This window comes from Chiloscyllium plagiosum, unplaced genomic scaffold (assembly GCF_037043375.1).
Source record: "Chiloscyllium plagiosum isolate Xiang-an unplaced genomic scaffold, Cpla_swu_hap1 HiC_scaffold_19, whole genome shotgun sequence".
Taxonomy (NCBI): Eukaryota; Metazoa; Chordata; class Chondrichthyes; order Orectolobiformes; family Hemiscylliidae; genus Chiloscyllium; species Chiloscyllium plagiosum.
This window is the reverse complement of record NW_028270157.1, coordinates 45,086,411-45,108,502: the sequence shown is the minus strand read 5'-3', so window position 1 is coordinate 45,108,502 and position 22,092 is coordinate 45,086,411. Positions and strand designations below refer to the sequence as shown.

The following is a 22,092-nucleotide window of genomic DNA, read 5'->3' as shown; positions in this document are numbered from 1 at the left end:
GCAGCACCTTGCATTTATCTGAATTAAACTCCATCTGCCACTTCTTAGCCCATTAGCCCATCTGGTCCAGATCCTGTTGTAATCCGAGGTAACTCTCTTCGCTGTCCACTACACCTCCAATTTTGGGGTCATCTGCAAACTTACTAACTGTACCTCTTATGCTCGCATCCAAATCATTTATGTAAGTGACAAAAAGTAGAGGACCCAGCATAGATCCTTGTGGCACACCACTGGTCACAGACCTCCAGTCTGAAAAACAACCCTCCACCACCACCCTCTGTCTTCTACCTTTGAGCCAGTTCTGTATCCAAATGGCTAGTTCTCCCTGTATTCCATGAGATCTAACCTTGCTAATCAGTCTCCCATAGGGAGCCTTGTCGAATGCCTTACTGAAGTCCGTATAAATCATATCTACTGCTCTGCCCTCATCAATCCTCTTTGTTACTTCTACAAAAAACTCAATCAAGTTTGTGAGACATGATTTCCCACGCACAAAGCCATGTTGACTATCCCAAATCAGTCCTTGCTTTTCCAAATACATGTACATCCTGTCCCTCAGGATTCCCTCCAACAACTTGCCCACCACCGACGTCAGGCTCACCGGTCTATAGTTCCCTGGCTTGTCCTTACCACCCTTCTTAAACAGTGGCACCATGTTTGCCAACCTCCAGTCTTCTGGCACCTTACCTGTGACTATCGATGATACAAATATCTCAACAAGAGGCCCAGCAATCACTTCTCTAGCTTCCCACAGAGTACTCGGGTACTCCTGATCATGTCCTGGGGATTTATCCACCTTTAACCGTTTCAAGACATCCAGCACTTCCTCCTCTGTAATCTGAACATTTTGCAAGATGTCACCATCTATTTCCCTAAAGTCTATATCCTCCATATCCTTTTCCACAGTAAATACTGATGCAAAATATTCATTTAGTATCGCCCCCATTTTCTGTGGCTCCATACAAAGGCCACCTTGCTGATCTTTGAGGAGCCCTATTCTCTCCCTAGTTACCCTTTTGTCCTTAACATATTGTAAAAACCCTTTGGATTCTCATTAATTCTATTTGCCAACGCTATCTCATGTCCCCGTTTTGCCCTCCTGATTTCCCTCTTAAGTATACTCCTACTTCCTTTATACTCTTCTGAGGAGTCACTCGATCTATCCTGTCTATACCTGACATATGCTTCCTTCTTTTTCTTAACCAAACCCTCAATTTCTTTAGTCATCCAGCATTCCCTATACCTACCAGCCTTCCCTTTCACCCTGACAGGAATATACTTTCTCTGGACTCTTGTTATCTCATTTCTGAAGGCTTCCCATTTTCCAGCCACCCCTTTACCTGCGAACATCTGCCTCCAATCAGCTTTCGAAAGTTCTTGCCTAATACCGTCAAAATTGGCCTTTCTCCAATTTAGAACTTCAACTTTTAGATCTGGTCTATCCTTTTCCATCACTATTTTAAAACTAATAGAATTATGGTCGCTGGCCCCAAAGTGCTCCCCCAGTGACACCTCAGTCACCTGCCCTGCCTTATTTCCCAAGAGTAGGTCAAGTTTTGCACCTTCTGTAGTAGGTACATCCACATACTGAATCAGAAAATTGTCTTGTCCATCTAAACCTTTAACACTATGGCAGTCCCAGTCGATGTTTGGAAAGTTAAAATCCCCTACCATAACCACCCTATTATTCTTACAGATAGCTGAGAGCTCCTTACAAGTTTGTTTCTCAGTTTCCCTCTGACTATTAGGGGGTCTATAATACAATCCCAATAAGGTGATCATCCCTTTCTTATTTCTCAGTTTCACCCAAATAACTTCCCTGGATGTATTTCCGGGAGTATCCTCCCTCAGCACAGCTGTAATGCTATCCCTTATCAAAAATGCCACTCCCCCTCCTCTCTTGCCTCCCTTTCTATCCTTCCTATAGCATTTGTGTCCTGGAACATTAAGCTGCCAGTCTTGCCCATCCCTGAGCCATGTCTCTGTAATTGCTATGATATCCCAGTCCCATGTTCCTAACCATGCCCTGAGTTCATCTGCCTTCCCTGTTAGGACCCTTGCATTGAAATAAATGCAGTTTAATTTATTAGTCCTACCTTGTCCCTGCCTGCCCTGACTGTTTGACTCACTTCTGTTCTCAGCTGTACCCGTCTCAGATTGATCTCTTTCCTCACTATTTCCCTGGATCCCACTCCCCCACCTTACTAATTTAAATCCTCCCAAGCAGTTCTAGCAAATTGCCCTTCCAGTATATTAGTCCCCTTCCAATTTAGGTGCAATCCATCCTTCTTGTACAGGTCACTTCTGCACCAAAAGAGATTCCAATGATCCAAAAATGTGAATCCTTCTCCCATACACCAGCTCCTCAGCCATGCATTCATCTGCTCTATCCTCCTATTCCTGCCCTCACTAGCTCGTAGCACTGTAAGTAATCCAGATATTACCACCCTTGAGGACCTCCTTTTTAAATTTCTGCCTAACTCTCTGTAATCTCCGTTCAGAATCTCAACCTTTTCCCTTCCAATGTCGTTGGTTCCAATGTGGACAGTGACCTCTTGCTGGCCCCTCTCCCCCGTGAGAACATTCTGCACCCTCTGAGACATCCTTGATCCTGGCACCAGGGAAACAACACACCATTCTGCTTTTTCTCTGCTGGCCACAGAAACGTCTGTCTGTACCTCTGACTACAGAATCCCCTAACACAATTGATCTCTTGGAAGCTGACGTACCCCTTGTTGCATTAGAGCCAGTCTCAATACCAGAAACTTGGCTGTTCGGGCTACGTTCCCTTGAGAATCCATCACCCCCTACATTTTTCAAAACAGCGTACCTGTTTGAAATGGGTATATCCACAAAAAACTCCTCCCTCGATGCCTCCCTCTCTTACCCTTCCTGGAGTTAACCCATCTATGTGACTGTATCTGAGACTTTCCCCCCTTCCTATAACTGCCATCCGTCATATACTGTTGCTGTTGCAAATTCCTCATCGCTTCTGTCTGTCTCTCCAACCGATCCACTCGATCTGATAAGATTCGCATCCAACAGCATTTATGGCAAATATAATCCGCAGTAACCCTTAAACTCTCTTTAAACTCCCACATCTGACAAGAAGTACATATCACTGCAAAGGCCATTTTTGCTCTTTCACAATCTACATACCCAGAAAATAACACCGTCTTATTCCTCTACAAAACACTGCCACAGGTTAAATTAAGAGCTATGGCTTATATTTTAAGTTTAATCAAGAGACTTAACAACAAAAACATATAATCAAGAAAGAACCCACTGTACTCACTAATACAGCCTTTCTCTTGGACAGACTTAAAACAACAATTAACTTATCTGATTCGGTGTTGTGAACTTCACCCAAACTGGATCCTCCAAGATTAGTTGTGAAATTCATTGTTTGTTAATTTTCCCAGATGCACTCCGATGTCCAGCGATACATTAATTCAAAACAGCAAAGGCAGTAACTGTGCAGGTTCTCTCCCTCTCTCTCTCTCTCTCTCCCCTGCACTGTCCTCACCATGTGCTTCCTTTGTCTGCTCTTCTCCCTTTTAAAACTGCTGTTGTTTTGACTTTTTTTTCCCAAAGTTCCAAAACTAAGCAACAGCATATAAAACAGTAATTGCTGCTCCTGGAATTCGAGGAAATCACCTCCAGCACCTAAAATACCTCTAAAAAAGGAGCAGCTCTTACAGCCAGAAATTTTTCCCGTCCTCCATCTTGGATTACCCAGAATATGGATAAATGTAAGGCTATTCATTTTGGTAGCAAAAACAAGAAAGCAACTGATTATTTGAATGGTGATAGATTGGGAAGGGGAAGATGGAGGGAAACCTGGGTGAGCGTGTATACCAGATGCTGAAAGTAAGTATGCAGGTGCAGCAGGCAGTGAAGAAGACGAGTAGTATGTCGGTCTTTTTGGGAGAGGATTCGAGTACGGGGGCAGAGATATTTTGCAGTTATACAGGGCCGGATATGAGGTGGGGAGCCATAGAAACCCATGAAATTCCAAGAATACGAGACAGGCTAAACACAGGAAGCATGTTCTTGACAGGTGGGGAATCCAAAACCTGAAAGCACATTCTAAGGATAAGGGTAGGTCATATAGAACTGAAGAGAAATTTCTTCACCCAAGACAAATGCACCTGTGACACTCTCTGCCGAAGAAAGCAATTGAGGCCAAAATATTGAATGTTTTCAAGGAGTTAGACATTGTTCTTACGGCTAAGGGGATCAAAGAGTATGGGGAGACTGCAGAAACAGGGCACTGAGTTGGATGATCAGTCAAGGCCATATTGAATAGTGGAACAAGTGCAGGGCTGAGTAGCCTACTGATGCTCTTAGCTTCTGTATTTAAACTTCCAAGAATTCTTAGATTCTGGAAAATTGCCATAATATTGGAAAACCAGCATCCTTAGACACGGAGCAAGTACAAGTCAAAGCTAAGCAGGTAGGTCTTAAGAATCATAAAATATAGGAGCAGAATTAGGCCAGTCTCCAGACTGCTGTGCCATTTGATTATGATATGTTTCTCAACCCAATTCTCCTGCTTTCTCCCTGTAACCCTTGATCCCCTTACTAATCAATGACTTAACCTCCACAGCCTTCTACAGCAATGAGTTCCACAAATTACCCATTCACTGGCTGAAGAATTTCCTCTTCATCTCAGTTCTCAAGGGTAATGCTTTCACTTTGAGGCTGTGCCCTAGTGTCCTCGCCCTTCCTATATGTGGAAATATTCTCTCAATTGCATCCTATCCTGGCCTCTCAGCATCCTATATGTTTCAATGAGATCCCTACTCATCTTTCCAAACTCCATCGAGTACAGACCCAGAGTCCTCAAGCATTCCTCATATGACAAGCCCTTCATCCCAGGATTTATTCTTATAAACCTCTTCTGGATACCATCCAACACCAGCATATCCTTCCTCAGATACAGGACCCAAAACTGTTCACGGTATTCCTAATGTGGTCTGACCTGAGTCTTATACAAACTCAGCAGTATGTTTTTGCTCTTGTATTCTAGCTCTATTGTAATGAATGATAACATTGTATTTGCCTTCCTACCTGACAAGTGAACCTGCATGTTAACCTCAGAATCCTGAACTAGGACTTCCAAGTACCTTAAGATTTCTGAAGACTTTCCCCATTTAGAAAATAGCCTCTGCCTCTATTTTTCCAATCAAAGTGTATAATGTTACACTTCCCCACCTTGTATTCCCATTGCCACTTCTTTATCCACTCTTACAGCTTGCCCAAATCCTTCTGTTTCCTCCACACTTCATCAGCATTACCTGTCTCTCCAGTTATCTTTGTGTCATCTGCAAACTTAGCAACAATACCCAGTTCCTTTGTCCAGATCACAAACATACAACATGAATGGTTGTGGTCCTAGCATTGACCCCTACAGAACTCCACGTGTCACTGGCTGTCATCCTGAAAAAGACTTCTTAATTCCTTAGTCTCTGCCTTCTGCCAGTCAGCCAATCCTGTATCCATGCCAGTACTTTGCTCCTAACAGCATGGGCTCTCAGACTATTTAGCAACCTTCTGGAAATCCAAATAAGTCACATCCACTGATTTGTCAGGCATGACCTCCCCTTGATAAAGCTGTGCTGACTCAGCCCCATTTTACCATCACCTCCAAGTACTCCACAATCTCATCCCTAATAATGGACTCTACAATTTTACCAACAACTAACATCAGGCTAACCAGCCTATACTTTCCTGTGGTCTGCCTCCTTTCCTTTTTAAACAGGGGTGTGAAATTAGCCATTTTCTGAATGTATAACTAGTATAGAGTAGACAGTCAGAAACTTTTTCCCCCGGTACAACAGAGTGTTACAAGGGGACATAAATTTAAGGTGAAGGGTGGAAGGTATAGGGGAGATGTCAGGGGTGGGTTCTTTACCCAGAGAGTGGTGGGGGCATGGAATGCGCTGCCCGTGGGAGTGGTAGAGTCGGAATCATTGGCGACCTTTAAGCGGCATTTGGATAGGTACATGGATGGGTACTTAATCTAGGTTAGAAGTTCGGCACAACATCGTGGGCCGAAGGGCCTGTTCTGTGCTGTATTGTTCTATGTTCTATGTTCTATTTTAGACTTCAATAAGGACAACAACTTGGGCAGGAAATCTGACCTTGCTGAAGTGAATTGGCATTTAAAGCAGAGGATAGATCAATAGGGACACAGTGACAGACATTTAAGGGGATATTTCAGAATACTCAGAATAAGTAACTTCCTATTATAAAGAAGATTCTCAAAATGAGGACCCACCATCTGGGGTCAACAAAAAATGTTAAGGAAAGCAACAAACTGAAAGAAAGATTGTGCAAAGATGAGTGCAGGTCAGACTACAGAAAATGGCAGAGAATGACTAAAAGGTTAAATAAGGAGAACGAAATTAGACTATGCAAGGACATTAGCTAAAAATATAAAAATGGATAGCAATTAAAAAGCAGAAAGAGTAAATAAAGTGTGTGTTGGCCCTCATGAGAGTGAGAATATTGAATTAATAGTAGAAAAAAGGAAATGGAGGGTCTTAAGAGAGGTGACAAATATAATGGTGGATGCATTGGTATTAATTATACAAAATTCACGAGATCCTGCAAAGGTTCCATCAGACTGAAAACAAGAAAATATAATCCCTCTATCCAAGAAGGGATGCAGGCAGGCAGAAAACAAGAAAGGCTATGCCAGTTAGATTAACATCCATCATGGCAATGGTGTTAGAATTAATTAAAAAGGTTGTAGCTGGACACACAAAAAAAATTCAAGGTAATCAGCAAGAGTCAGAATGGATTTGTAAAAGGGAAATTGTGTTTAGCTAATTTATTGAAGTTCTTTGAAACAATAATATGCATTCAGGATTTTTTTGGGTGCGGTTGTGGTGGTGGATCCATTGACATGTTGGATTTGGATTACCAGAAAGCATTTAACAAGGTTCCACATAAAATATAATTGTGCAATGTAGAAGCACATGGTGCGGGGTAATACAATAGCTGGCTTGTAGAAAACAGGATTGGTAGGATGGGATTCTTGTAGCATCTACTGGGACCTCAGCTTTTTTTGCAATTTTATATCACTGACTTGGTGAGGGGAATGAAGATATAGTGACTAAAATTTGCAACTGACACAAAGATGCATAGAAAAGTACGTTGTGAAGAAAATATAAAGGGGCTGTAAAAGGATTGAATGACTAGGCAAAATATCTGGCAAATGGAGTACAATGTGAGAATTGCTTATTTGGACAAGAAGGATAAAAAAGCAGAATATGACCTAAATGGAGAATGACAGTGGATTGCTGAGGTGCAAAGGAATCTTGATACTTTAATGTATGTGTCACAAGAGGTAAGTGAAAAGGCAGGTTGTGAGAAAAGTTAATGGACAAATGGAATATAATGTAGGAAAATGTGACACTGTTCATTTTGGAGGCAATAACAAGCAAAACAGAATATAATTTATATGGAGAAAAACTGCGGAACGCTGCAACACAAAGGAACATGAAAATACATGTACATGGAACACAGAAAGCTGGCACACAGGTGCAGCAGTTCCTGAAGAAGGGCTTATGCCCGTAACGTCAATTCTCCTGTTCCTTTGATGCTGCCTGACCTGCTGCGCTTTTCCAGCAACACATTTTCAGCAAGTAATCAGGAAGGCTAACGGAATGTTGGCCCTTATTTCAAGGGATTTGGACTATAAGAGTAGGGAAGTCTTACTGTAACCATACAAGGTGCTGGTGAGACCATATCTGGAGTGCCGTGAGCAGTTCTGGTCCTCTGATACAAGTAAAGATATTTTGTTGGAGACAGAGAAGGTTCTCTAGGATGATCCCTGGTATGGAGGTATTATCTACTAAGCAAAGGCTAAACAGGTTGAGACCCCACTCACTGGAGTTTGGAAGAATAAGAGGTGATCTCATGGAGGCATATAGGATTCTTAAGGCACGTGACGATAAATACTGAGAGAACGTTTCCCACCATAGGAGAGTGTAAAACCATAGAGCATATCCTCAAAATGAAGGGGTGAGAGGAGATGACTTTTTCTCTCAGAGAGTTGAAAGTCTTTGGAATTCCTTGAAGCAGAGAGCTGTGGATGCAGAGTTAGTGTGTATATTTTAGGCTGAGGCAGCTAGATTCCTGATCAGTAGGGGAATCAAGGGCTACAGAGAAAGGGCAGGAAAACGTACATGAAGAAATGCCGGGTCAGTCATGATCCTATTGAATGGTGGAGCCAAATGGTTTTCTCCTGTTCCTTTTTCTTCTGTTCTCATAGTATGCAGATACAGCAAGTGATTAAGGAAGCTAACGGAATGATATTCTTTATTGGAAGAGAAATTGAATGCACAAGTAAGGATGTTATGCTGCAGTTCTACAGAACATTTGTAAGACCACAACTTGAACATTGCAGTTTTGGCCTTGTTACTTAAAGAAGAACGTAAATGCTTTAGAGTCATTCCAGAGTGGGTTATCTTATGAGGAACAGACTGGACTTGTTTTCATTAGACTTTCAAAGAGTACAGGGTGACTTAATTGAAATACACCAGATCCTAAATGGTCTTGACACGATGACCATGGAAACTATGTTTTTTCTTGCGTTGTGAACCCAATCTGTCCAACCATTCCATGTAATACACTCTGCTATACACTAAAACCATAAACTTCTGGTTTCAATGGCTTCTTTCATATTTGCTTCATCAGGAGTTTGTGTCTAAGAGAAGGATAGTGATTATTGATCTAAAAGAACCGGCAAAACAGATCAATGTTTTCCAGGGCACTGGTTGTTTCCAGAGATGTCGAAGATATCCCACACAAATCCAGAACAAACCCAGCTGCGATATTCAAAGGACTCACTCGAGTCATTCAGGTAGCTCATGCAAGAGCTGCTCCTTTCACTTGGAAATGACCTGGAAGACCAGAGGGCATTACTCCTCCTACGATAAAAATAAACTTGAGATGAATGCAGAGAAGTTGATCAGACTGAACAATTTTGGAAAGATTCTAAAAGGATGCAGGCAGGGGAAGGGGTACGGAAGTTCCAATGGTGGTGATATGAAGGTGAAAATGGTTAAGCAGAGAATTATATATAAACCAGAGAAGTCTTCTAGCAAGAAAGAGATGGTGAGAGAAAATCCTCACTTGTTGTAGAGCTGGAAGAATGTCACTTGAGTTTTAAAAGGACTGAAGCCAACAGTGAATTGAAAGAGGCAAGAAAGGGATCAACTGAAAATTGCGATGAAAAGTCACCACAGAATGGATTCAGACCACAGAGAAATCCGAAAGAGTTAATGGCAGCTATCACTGATCAAATAGACTGGTCTGTTGTGAGACAGCACAGAGCTTCACCACACCCATTAGTGTCTCAGAGTCTTAGAATACAGCTGCAGAAATAGAACTCAGTTCAAACATGACTTTCATAAAGTGAATTGATTCCTCTCCGTAACTCAACGTGTTAGGGAAAATGAAAGAAAGGAAAAAAGATAAGACACAGAAACTGCCGACTTTGCTGAAAATGACTTGAAAAAAATCTGATCTAAGTGGAAGAAGTGAAAGTCGAAAAATCTAAAAATGTTTAAAGAGCAAATGAAAATATCAAACATTCTTGCTTGATCATAAAAATGAATCATAATAACATTCTTGGTGACAGCACAAAGGGACAAGTTACTATCACAGAAATATGTCATTGCTAACTGGTGGTGAATGATAGACCCAACTTACTTTATGGAAGTGTCTGATATTGTGTGGTCTGATCCAGTTGAGCCTGTGGGGACACCTGCTGGAGGGACTGGCAGACGGCACAGTGCCCAAAACTGGTACTTAGCTTCCCTTTACAGCATCAGCTTCATAAACAAGATCCTGCTTATCTATGCTATTCAGTCTAGAATGATGAAGGTCATGTTGCTAAAAACAAAGCCCTTTTAAGCCTAACCCATCAATGCAGGTAGAGAAAGGAATTCTGAAACAAGTTGGAACATTCAAACCAGCAATGGAGCTGAACATCTGTAGAAAACAGAGTTTCCATCTAAACACATTTCATATAGTTAACAGAGTGTTCAACAATGTCATTAGAGGACATAATTTCCAATGTGCAGTCTCAAGAAAGTAACATGCTTAAAAACTACAAACAAATTACTTTAGGGTCACAGCATCTTCTGTTTCACCACATGATGATGGTTAAGTTGTCTGCAGAGTTCCCATCTTGCAATGTTCCCTGTATCTGGATGGGAAACATGATGCTGAACACACAACATTGGTCAGATGTTGCCCATAATGCAATACATGTATCAACGCTTACTTCATTTGATTAATTTTATTAAAATAACTGGTTTTTAAATTTCTTGCTCTGTCCTGAAGAATAACATGTTGGGATTCTGTGGCCACAATAATTTCACTAATTTATGAGAGAAATATAAATTTAATCCAATAAACCTGATAACATATTTTAATTTTGATAAGTTAATCTCATTATGCCAGACTGGTAATTATATCTACAAATACTTCAGTCCCTGTTAAAATCACAAGCTGGACTGTGACTGCATACATTGTATCAAAATAACACTTTCCGTTTTCCCTTCAATTGTTCCTTAATATCAAAGATCAACCTCTTCTATTTATCAATTTCAATAATTAAACAAAATTGTTTGTTTTGAAATGATGATTATTACAGGTACATACACACCAAGGTAATTAAATATTGCCCACATGATATTTGTTTGAGGAAACAAATGCACTTTTATAGAAGAAGGTGTATTATTTAAGTCTCTGTCAAGACAAAGGCAAAAGTTCTGTGAATAAGTGTGTGTGTGTGTGTGTGTGTGTGTGTGTGTGTGTGTGTGTGTGTGTGTGTGTGTGTGTGTGTGTGTGTGTGTGTGTGTGTGTGAGAGAGAGAGAGAGAAAATACCCTTGTGGTGTTCCTGGTTAACCTTTAACATTACTGTGTGCTTTTTGCCTTTCGGTCAGCAACTATCCATTCAGCAACTTTTCCTTGCACCCAACATGCACGACTCTACATTCACTCATGCTATGTAGCAATGTAGCACTCAGCAGCAAAGATGGCAGCACTGGGAGGAGAGTAAAGCAAACAGACGTCACAGTTCAGAAAGTGATGTGGGATCAATAGGAGCAGCTGGTTGGGGAGTAAATTCCAAACTGTTAAATTGTAAATCATTGTTTAAGCAAGGCTATGGACTTATTTGGGTTATTTAAATATTTTAAAATCCCCTAAAGTTTTTTTAAAATTTAAAGGGTTCAGTAGTGGTAGGAGAACTCGAAGCCATGTTGTCTCCTCCTGCTCCACGTGGAAGGCTGAGCACATTTCCAGTGCCCAGGGCCAGTCTGTGTGCAGGAACTGTGTCTAGCTGCAGCTCCTGGAAGCTCAGGATTCTAGAGCTGGAATAGCAGCTGGGGACACTGTGGAACATCCACGACTCTGAGAGATTGTGGATTACACACGTAGAGAGGTGGTCACACTGCACGTGAAGGGACCCGGCTGTCCAAGAGAAACAGACAGGTAGTTCAGGAGACCCCTGGGGTGTTGCTCGTAAATCAGTTCCAGCTTGGAAGCTAAAGGAGGTACTGGTTCCTCCAGGGAGTTCAGACAGAACCAAGCTTCTGGCACCACAAGCAGCCTGTATGTACATGAGGGAAGGAAGAGAGGAAGGGCATTAGTAATAGGAGATTCTACAGTACCATGACCATCAACATGAATCCATGGTTGCCTCCCTGGTGCTAGGGTCTGAGATGTCATTGAATGACTGCAGGACATCCTGAAGGGGGAGGATGATAAGGTAGAGATCATGGTCCATGTTGGTATCAGTGATTATGGGTAGAAAGAGGGATGAGGTCTTGCATGAAGAATTCAGGGAGCTAGGCAGTAAACCATAAAATAGGGCATCTTGGGCTGTAATCTCTGGATTACACACAGTGCCACTTGCTAGCAAGTACAGAAAGAGGGTAGTGCCAATGAATGCATGGTTTAACAGTTGGTGCAGGAAAGGGGGTTTTAGATTCCTGAACAACTAGGACCTGGGGAAGGTGGGACCTGCACAAGAGGGAAGGTTTACATCTGAACCAGATCTGGATGAACATTCTCGCAGGGCGGTTTGCTGGTGGAAGGAGTTTAAACTAGTTCAGCAGGGGGAGGGGACAAAGACTGTTAGCAGAGTAAGTGCAAAGAATCATTCTGTTATGGACCAGATCAAAAAAAACAAATTCCCCTCAAAACATTTCAAGAAGGTAGCCCAGACCCTAACTTTTCTAGTTACTTTAAGCAGGTGTAAGTGGATATTCTGGGAGTGATGCAGCTCGCCCAACCACTCGGTTTCAAACAATACAGAATTTATTTACACAGGAATAAAAGAAAATCAAATTTAGAACAACATAACTATTTAAAAAACCAATCAACTCTATTGCAACGTAATGATGCTGCTCCAAATACTTAGAACATTTCCATAAACATCCCATAAATGTTAAGAGGTGCTCTTCCTCCGCCTAGGAACCCTCCAAACACACAGGATGAATGTAGATTTCTCCAGCTTCCTCATTTCCCCTCCCCCCACCTTATCTCAGTCCCAACCCCTGGATTCAGCACCGCCCTCTTGACCTGCAATCTTCTTCCCGACCTCTCCGCCCCCACCCCCTCTCTGGCCTATCACTCTCACCCGCATCTCCTTCCACCTATCGTATTCCCAGCGCCCCTCCCCCAAATCCCCTCCCCCCTACCTTTTATCTCAGCCCGCCTGGCACACCAGCCTCATTCCTGAAGAAGGGCTTATGCCTGAAACGTCGATTCTCCTGCTCCTCGGATGCTGCCTGGCCTGCTGTGTTTCTCCAGCATCACATTTTTCAAACCAGACAAAAGCGGAACTGGGAGAACTGGCCGCTCCCCTTTTATTGTACAAGTTTGTTTTTAAACTTGAAGGAATTTTGCCTGAGGCAGTATCTGTTAGCTATAATCAAATTGGCCCCGAAACCCTTCAAACCAGACAAATCGGAATCTATGCATTTACGACCCTTCTGAAAAACAACCAAGCACAACCTAACCTTGTTAAAGGAGCAGCATTATCACAATACAGTTAAACAATCAAGTCAGAGGGAGTGCAGCTGAATTAATTTTCAAGGGAATAAGGAAAGGCTGGACGGTCTTTACTTTAATGCCAGGAGCATCATAGGTAAAACAGATGAGTTAAGGACGATGATTGACACATGGAATCATGATATAGTAACTGTCCCAGAGACATGATTGAGGGAAGGGTAGGATTGGCAACTCAACATTCTGGGATATAGAATCTTCAGGCAGGACAGAGGAGGAGGTAAAAGAAGAGAAGACATTGAATTATAAGTTAAGGAGTCAGTTACTGCAATGAGGAGAGAGGATATCTTGGAAGGGGTCATCAAATGAAGATTTGTGGGTAGATCTTAGGAATAAAAAAAGGGGCAGAGAGATTGGTAGGTGTTTCTTATAGCTTCCCAAAGAGTCATCAAGAAATTGAGGAGCAAATTTGTACACAATTCACAGATGTGTGTATAAATAATAAGAAAAACGTAATTAAAGCAGGTGATTTCAACCTTCCCAACAGTAAGTAGGATAGACAAAGTGTTAAGGGCTTGGATGGAGCGGATTTCTTGAAACGTGTGCAGGAGACCTCTTTAGATCAGAATGAGACCAGAATGTAGAGGGACCTACAAGGGGCGGAGCTGTTTTAGACCTAATTCTGGGGAATGAAACCAGTCAGGTGGTTGAGGTGCTAGTGAGAGAAGTCGCAATCACACCATGGTACAATTTATGTTTATTATGGACAAAGAAATAGACAAGTTGCAAAACTTGGAATGGGGGAATGCGGATTTTAGTAAAATAAGGCAGGATATAGCCAAGATAGATTTGTAACAGCTACCGTAAGCAAATCTATAGAAGAGTAGTGGGGATGGTGGCATTCAAAAAGGAAATGGGAAGGCTACAAGCTCAACATGTTCCCTCTAGGATGACAGGAAGGAGTAACAAGCCCAGAGAACCATGGATGATCAGAGGTATTCACAATACAATGAGAAGGTAAAGAGAGACATTTAGCAGATACAAGGGGAACAAACCAGCAGGAGCATTAGTGGAGTACATAAAATGTAGGGTAGAACTTAAGAAATTGCATCTCTTGTTACGAAGAAGAAGGAGGCTTATGTGTTGATGAGGAGATGGAGAGTTACAGATCAGCTAGGAAGGATTTAAAGAGAGAGTTAAGAAGAGCAAAGAAAGGACATGAGCAGTCTTTAGCAAATAGAATAAAGGAGAACCCTAAAGCTTTCTATAGGTATGTGAGGAATAAAAGGATGATTAGGGTAAGAATAGGGCCAATCAAAGACAGAAGTGGGAAGTTGAGTGTGGACCCTGTGGAGATGAGAGAGGTGCTAAACGAACATTTCTCATCGGTTTTCACTCAGGAAAAGGAGAATATTGTAGAGGAGAAGGATGAGGTACGAGATATTAGACTAGAAAGAATCGAGGTTAATTACGACAGGTGTTATCAATCTTAGAAGGAGTGAAAGTAGACATGTCCCTGGGCCGGATGGGATTTATCCAAGGATTCTCTGGGAAGCAAGGGAGGAGATAGCAGAGCCTTTGGCTTTGATATTTGAGTCGTCATTGCTACAGGTTTAGTACCAGAGGACTGGAGGATTGCAAATGTTGTGCCCTTCTTCAAGAAGGGCAGTAGAGATGATCCAGGTAATTATAGACCAGTGAGCCTTACTTCTGTTGTAGGAAACTTTTGGAAAGGATTATAAGAGATAAGATTTTTAATCATCTAGCAAACAACAATTTGATTTCAGATAGTCAACGTGGTTTCGTCAAGGGCAGGTCGTGTCTCACAAACCTCATTGAGTTTTTTGAGAAGGTGACCAAGCATGTAGATGAGGGTGGGGCAGTTGATGTGGTATACATGAACTTCAGTAAAGCCTTTGATAGGTAGGCTGTTGGAGAAAATGCAGAGACATGGAATTGAGGGTGATTTAGCAGTTTGGATTAGAAACTGGCTTTCTGTAAGAAGGCAGCGAGTGGTGGTTGATGGAAAATATTCAGCCTGGAGTCCGGTTACCAGTGGTGTGCCACAAGGATCTGTTTTGGGACCATTGCTGTTTGTCATTTTTATAAATGACTTAGACGCAGGCATAGGTGGATGGATTAGTAAATTTGCAGATGACACTAAAGTCGGTGGAGTAGTGAACAATTTGGAAGAATGTTACACATTGCAGGGAGACTTGGATAAACTGCAGAATTGGGCTGAGAGGTGGCAAATGGAGTTCAATGCAGCTAAATGTGAGGTGATGCACTTTGGGAAGAATAACAGGAAGACAGTGTACTGGGTCAATGGAAAGATTCTTGGTAGTGTGGATGTGCAGATGGATCTTGGAGTCCATGTACATAGATCCCTGAAAGTTGCCATCCAGGTTGATAGTGCTGTTAAGAAGGCATACGGTGTGTTAGGTTTCATTGGTAGAGGGATTGAGTTCCGGAACCACAATATCATGCTGCAACTATACAAAACACTAATGCGGCCACACTTGGAATATTATGTACAGTTCAGGTCCCCATATTTCGGGAAGGATGTGGAAGCATGGGAAAAGGTGCAGAGGAGATTTACCAGGATGCTGTCTGGTCTGGAGGGAAGGTCTTATGAGGAAAGGCTGAGAGAAGAAGGCTAAGAGAGGATTTGATAGAGACATACAAGATGATCAGAGGATTAGATAGGGTAGAAATGAAAGTCTTTTTCTGAGGATGATGACGTCAGCTTGTACAAGTGGGCATAACTACAAATTGAGGGGTGATAGATTGAAGACAGATGTCAGAGGCAGGTTCTTTACTCAGAGTGGTAAAGGCATGGAATGCCCTACCTGCTAATGTAGTCAACTCAGCCACATTAGGGAGATTTAAACAATCCTCAGATAAGTACATGGATGATTTTGGGATAGTGTAGGGGGCCGAGCTGAGAATAGTTCACAGGTCGGCGCAACATCGAGGGCCAAAGAGCCTGTTCTGCGCTGTATTGTTCTATGTTCTAAACCATTTTGAAACCTCTCTGCCTCGTTTCCTCCTATAAGATGATCCTCAAAACCTCTCTCTCGTCTGCCACCCTAATATCTTATGTAGCGCACTGCTAGCAAGGTGTATTTATTTTTGAGTTTGCATGTAAACTGGATCACAATAGCAGCACACAGTGTTTTTTTGGTGAAAACATTGAGCTTTAATACAATCACAAAAATCAAACAGTGCAGTAAGTAATAACAATGCCTACAGCCACACGGGAAATGGCGCGCAAGCCACAAGAGGGTGGTAACATAAAATGGCATCACTACCTTCTTTTTCACTTGAAATCTTTTGTATTAACAAACAATTCCAAAAAAAAAATGAATATATGCAAGCAACTTCTCACATCAAAAATAAATCTCAAGCAAACACTGATGCACAAAGAATGCAACATCATAAACACAATAACAAAATTATCTGATTTAATCCTAAAGTATAAAATCTTCTAGATGTTTCAGGAGGCCTATCTGATGTGCTGAGAAACTTTCCTGATGAAGGCTCCTGCCCGAAACGTCGATTTTCCTGCTCCTCGGATGCTGCCTGACCTGCTGTGTTTTTCCAGCACCACTCTAACCTTGACTTTAATCTGCAGTCCTCACTTTCACCCGGTGCTGGGAGTTGTGCGAGGCTAGTTTGGAGCCATGTACAGCAACTATTATCTGCAGCTGTGAGCAGGGGGCCTTGCTGGGTGCCAGGGTTCAGGATATTTTCTCAGGGCTTGATAAAGATTTGGAGAGTCATCCAGGCTGGTACCAACAACATTGACAGATTAGAAATGAGGCTCTGCTGAAAGAATTTGACCAGCGAGGAGCTAAATTATAAAGCTGAACCTCCAACGTATTATTCTCTGAATTACAACTCGAACTACAGGTATTCTGTCATTGTGTAAATAAAGTCAAGGAGTTGAGTATGTGGCTCAAAGATTGGTGCACGTGGAATGGGTTTCAGTTCATAGGGCACTGACACCAGTGTGGGGTCAAAGTGAGATAGGTTTCACTCGAACCATGCTTGGACTGTGTCCTGGTAAATCAAATAACTAGTAGAAAGGACTTTAAACTAATTTGGGGGAGGGAAAGGAGCGTTTGGGAAAGCAAAAATGTAGGCTTACGAAGCAAAAGAGTATGGCAACATTGCAGGTCAGCTGAAATGATATATTGAACAAACCTGGATTGTTGTTGAACCGAAACTGCAACCCATTTTAAAAGATGAAAGACTTAACAATGATCCAGGTTTGTTCAATGTATCATTTCAGTTACATAACACTGTAATCTTTTACTATAAATTCTGTGTCTTATGCTCCACAACCATCTGATGAAGGAGCAGCGCTCCAAAAGTTAGTGCTTTCAAATTAACCTGTTGAACTATAACTTGGTGTTGTGTGATTTTTAACTGAGCAACATCAGCATAGCTTCACAGAAGAAAGCCTATCAGACAAATTTATTAAAATACTTTGAGGAGGTCATAATCAACTAGGAAAAAGTGAGAATTGAAGATGCTGGAGAACAGAGTCAAAACATGTGGTGCTGGAAAAGCACAGCTGGTCAGGCAGCATCTGAGAAGCAGGAGAGTATTGAGCAGGATAGATAATGGAAAAGCAATGGATGTAATAATTTAGAATTTCAAGAAAAGGTTTGATAAGGTCCTGCATTTGATGCTTCTTAATAATGGGGAGTCATTTTAAGGATGGCAACCTGTAATTAATAAAGGAGACACAGGGATCAGTGCTGAGTCCACAACTTTACAGTATATATTAATTTTTTTGATGAGGAAAGTGAATGTAATATAGCCAAGTATATGAACAATATGGAAACAGGTGGTCAAGACATCAAAGCAGATCAATCAAATATACTGTCGAAAAATATGATGTCCTGCACTTTGGCAGTAAGAATAGAGGAGCTGAATATTATTTAAATTCAAAAAGGCTGCAGGCACTAATTAGGCCACAGCTGAAAACTCTGAACAGTTTCAGTCCCCTTATGTAAAAAGAGCAATACTGGCATTGGAAGCACTCCAAAGAATGTTGACTCAGTCGATTCCAGGTGTGGAGGAATAGGTTGGGCCTGTACTAATTGGAGTTTAGAAGAATAAGAACTGACCTTTGATTGAAACGTATAAGAATCTTGGAGAGTAGATGTCGTTTTCTATTGCGGGAGAGTCTAGCAACAGAAGGACTGATCTCAAAATAAGGAGTCACTCATATGAGGCAGAAATAAGGAGCAATTTCTTCATTTAGAGGAGAGTGAATCTGTGGAATTCTTTACCACAGAGGACTGAAGAGGTTGGGTGGTTGGATTGTTAAGCACATTCAAGACTGAGACAGAGAGATTTTTAATCAGGAAGGGAATCAATACATATAGGGAAAAAGGCAGGAAAATGGAGTTGAGAATTGAGATCATGAATGATCTCATTGAATAGCACAGCACAGTGGGCTGAGTGGTCTACTTCTGCTCCTATATCTTATGACCTGTAGATAATATTTGACATCATAAATGTTCATAAGCTTATTTGAAGAACAGATGCTTTATAACAGCTGGGGATGCAAGGAGGGTATATTCAGACATGTAAACTATCTATAGTGGCCTGCTGGATAAAGAGAGTTTTATTGAATCTGACACAATGTCATAAATGGATATCAGTGAATAACAGAATGTAAGCTGAAAATGTGTTGCTGGAAAAGCGCAGCAGGTCAGGCAGCATCCAAGGAGCAGGAGAATCGACGTTTCGGGCATGAGCCCTTCTTCCTGATCTGCAGCATCTGCAGTCCTCACTTTCTCCTAACAGAATGTAAGCCCTTGTGTACTCAGAAACAGACTTGGTACATAGGGCAGCATGGCTTGCAAAAACAGATCCATCTAGGTGACAGGCAGAGGCATGGAAAGAAAAGCAGAAAATGGTCCCCTGCTCAGTTTGTCAGAGGCCTGCACACAACGTTTGCTGTCTGACAGTGGTGACAACAATGCTGCTTGAACTACATAATTTATGAACAGAAATGCTTTACAGAAGCTGCAATAGACAAGAACTTCAACTTCACAAAGCAACCAAGTGGTTTGGCAACCACAGTTTGGTGCTTAAAAAAAAACCCCAGCAAGTTAGAATCTGTATTCACAGGTCACACAAGGTGAATACAATCCGATACAGCACGGTCTGGGACAACCCAGAGTTGATCAACTGACCACACAAAGTAACAGTTTAGCTCAGTTGACAGGACAGCTGGTTTGTAATACAGAGTGATACCAACAACATGGGTTCAATTCCTGCACCATCTCAGGTTAGCATGAAAGTCCTGTTTTCTCAATTTTGTCCCTCACCTCAGCTCTCAGGTTAAACTCACTACCAATTATCTATCTTTAAAGATTCTCTGGGACTATGGTGACTTTATCTTTAATAGTTACAGCAACGAGTAATGTTTGGACAAATGTTTGGTAGCTTTTGCTGAATTCGTCTCTTCATTAGATACTTCTAATAGACTGACCTCCAACACCAAGTTCAAGGGGTGATGTACAAGACACTGTCTGATGTGAGATCTCAGAGCTAAAAACCTTCCCCAGTGTATAGCAGGTTCAGGATGCCCATGCAGTGTTGCCTGGTTTGAAAGGTGCCCTGGAATGAAACCAGAATTGAAAAGAAAAATACTGGAAATCACAGTGAGTCAGGCAGCATCCGTGAGGACAGAACAAGCTGACTGAGTTTTGATGACTTTCATCACAAATCTGATGAAGAGTCATCTAGACTCAAAACATTAGCTTGCTCTCTTCCACAGAATACAATTCCTACAGTATGGAAACAGGCCCTTCAGCCCAACGTCCACACTTACCCTCTGAAGGGTAACCCACCCAGACCCATTTCCCTATCCTGTTATCCTATATATTAACCCCTAACTAATGCACCTAACCTACACATCCCTGAACACAATGGGCAATTTAGCATGGCCAATTCACCTAACTTGCACATCTTTGGATTGTGGGAGAAAACCAGAACACCCAGAGGAAATCCACACAAACACAGGGAGAACGTGCAAACTCCACACAGACAGTCACCCAAGGCTGGAATCGAACCCAGGTCTCTAGCACGTGAGGCAGGAGTGCTAGCCATTGAACTGCCCCATGTCTCTCCACGGATGCCGCCTGATCCACTGTGATTTCCAGCATTTTTTTGTTTTCAGTACAGATTCCAGCATCTGCAGTAATTTGCTCCTACATTAAACCAGAATTGTTTTATTCTCAGGTTAGATTAGTACAGCACCTCATGTTAGAGCATGTTATATATGCTGCCACATGCAGACAGTAGTCAGAGAAAAAGGGAAAAAGTGAGGATTGCAGATGCTGGAGATCAGAGCTGAAAAATGTGTTGCTGGAAAAGCACAGCAGGTCAGGCAGCATCCAAGGAGCAGGAGAATCGACGATTCGGGCATAAGCACTTCTTCAGGAATGAGGAAGGTGTGCCAAGCAGGCTAAGATAAAAGGTAAGGAGGAGGAACTTGGGGGAGGGGCGTTGGGAATGCGATAGGTGAAAGGAGGTTAAGGTGAGGGTGATAGGCCGGAGTGGGGGTGGGGTCGGAGAGGTCAGGAAGAAGATTGCAGGTCAAGAAGGCGGTGCTGAGTCAGAGGGTTGGGACTGAGATAAGGTGGGGGGAGGGCAAATGAGGAAGCTGGAGAAATCTGCATTCATCCCTTGTGGTTGGAGGGTTCCTAGGCAGAAGATGAGGCGCTCTTCCTCCAGACGTCGTGTTGCCATGGACTGGTGATGGAGGAGGCCAAGGACCTGCATGTCCTTGGCGGAGTGGGAGGGGGAGTTAAAGTGTTCAGCCACGGGACGGTTGGGTTGGTTGGTGTGGGTGTCCCAGAGGTGTTCTCTGAAACGTTCCGCAAGGTGGTGAATGGGAAAGAGAAGAAAGGAATGAGAGATGCTCCTCATCTCTTGTCTCCCTGGTCCACAGACCCCATTCCCTCTGATATTGCTGGACCCAAACATTGTACTTGGACTTCATTCCAGTCTAAGGGCAGGGAGCTTAGTTAATTTAAAAGGAGCCTTGCTATTTCTGAAGCACCACAGACTCAAAGATCTTTGCAGCTAAAGTAGTATTTTTAAATTGTAGACGTCATTCTAATGTAGGAAATTCAAAACATTGATTTTTAACTTAGATGAGATCTAATGTAACCGTTATTTCATAAAGCAAGAGGAGATCACTCAGAAACCTCGTAAAGATTTCTCAAGCGGTGTCTTTTTAAATGTTGATGACTGGAGTCCTCTTTTGGAGATCAGTGGAGCCAAACTCTCGCATGAATATCCTTATTCTTGTCACTGTATCTCAGCGACCACCTGTTTCTTTAACGACGGCAAATGCTGTCAGTTAAACAAAGCAAACTCTTCATCTTGCCGTTACAGCAACTGCACCCGTCCCGCTCTTAGTTTGAAAATTACAACGAAGACAAATCTCTATCCATTCAAAGCAAATCAGTAAGACCCTGCCCCCTAATCCCGCAGACCCAGAAACGGACAGGACTCTACTGAGGCGTTCGCCTTGTTATTCTCACACAATTAGTTCTAATTCTGAACTGTGTTTACAAATGCCGAATAACTGCAATAATGAGAGGACAGATTGCAAGCTGGTACCTGAGCAGAGACTGCAGTGGGTGGGAGACGAACTGCTCCTACTCCGGACACATAATCCGCTAGCCTCCAGGGTCGGCTTGCCTTGTCGTCTATCCCCCACTAAAACACACACAGGCAGAGGCAGCGTCGCTGCTGCATCTGGAAAACATACCATGAAAGACAGAGAGCTGCTCCCGGAGCTTCCGGGGTGGCCGGGGGGGGGGGAGCATGCAGGCTCTGACCAATAGGAGGACGCGGGGTGGTGGGGCCTGGACATTCTGACCAATAGAATGAGTGGTAGAGGCGGGGCCCAGATACCCTGACCAATAGGAGGACGTGGAGGTGTCAGACTAGTTCTATTTCCAAAGTAGCAATTGATAAAATGTCACATGGAGTGACTGCCCACAGATTGAAAAGCT

At 42.5% G+C, this 22,092-nt stretch overlaps 1 protein-coding gene across 1 annotated transcript in view; it reads right to left on the bottom strand.

The window, feature by feature from the left end:
* LOC122559606 (DENN domain-containing protein 2A) overlaps nt 1-21,833 on the bottom strand; it is a 148,218-nt gene extending 126,385 nt beyond the window's left edge. The window contains exon 1 of the mRNA XM_043709382.2: nt 21,695-21,833. The gene's annotated coding sequence lies outside the window, so the exon portion shown is untranslated. The remainder of the gene's footprint in view (nt 1-21,694) is intronic.
* Between the last annotated feature and the right edge of the window lie 259 nt (nt 21,834-22,092).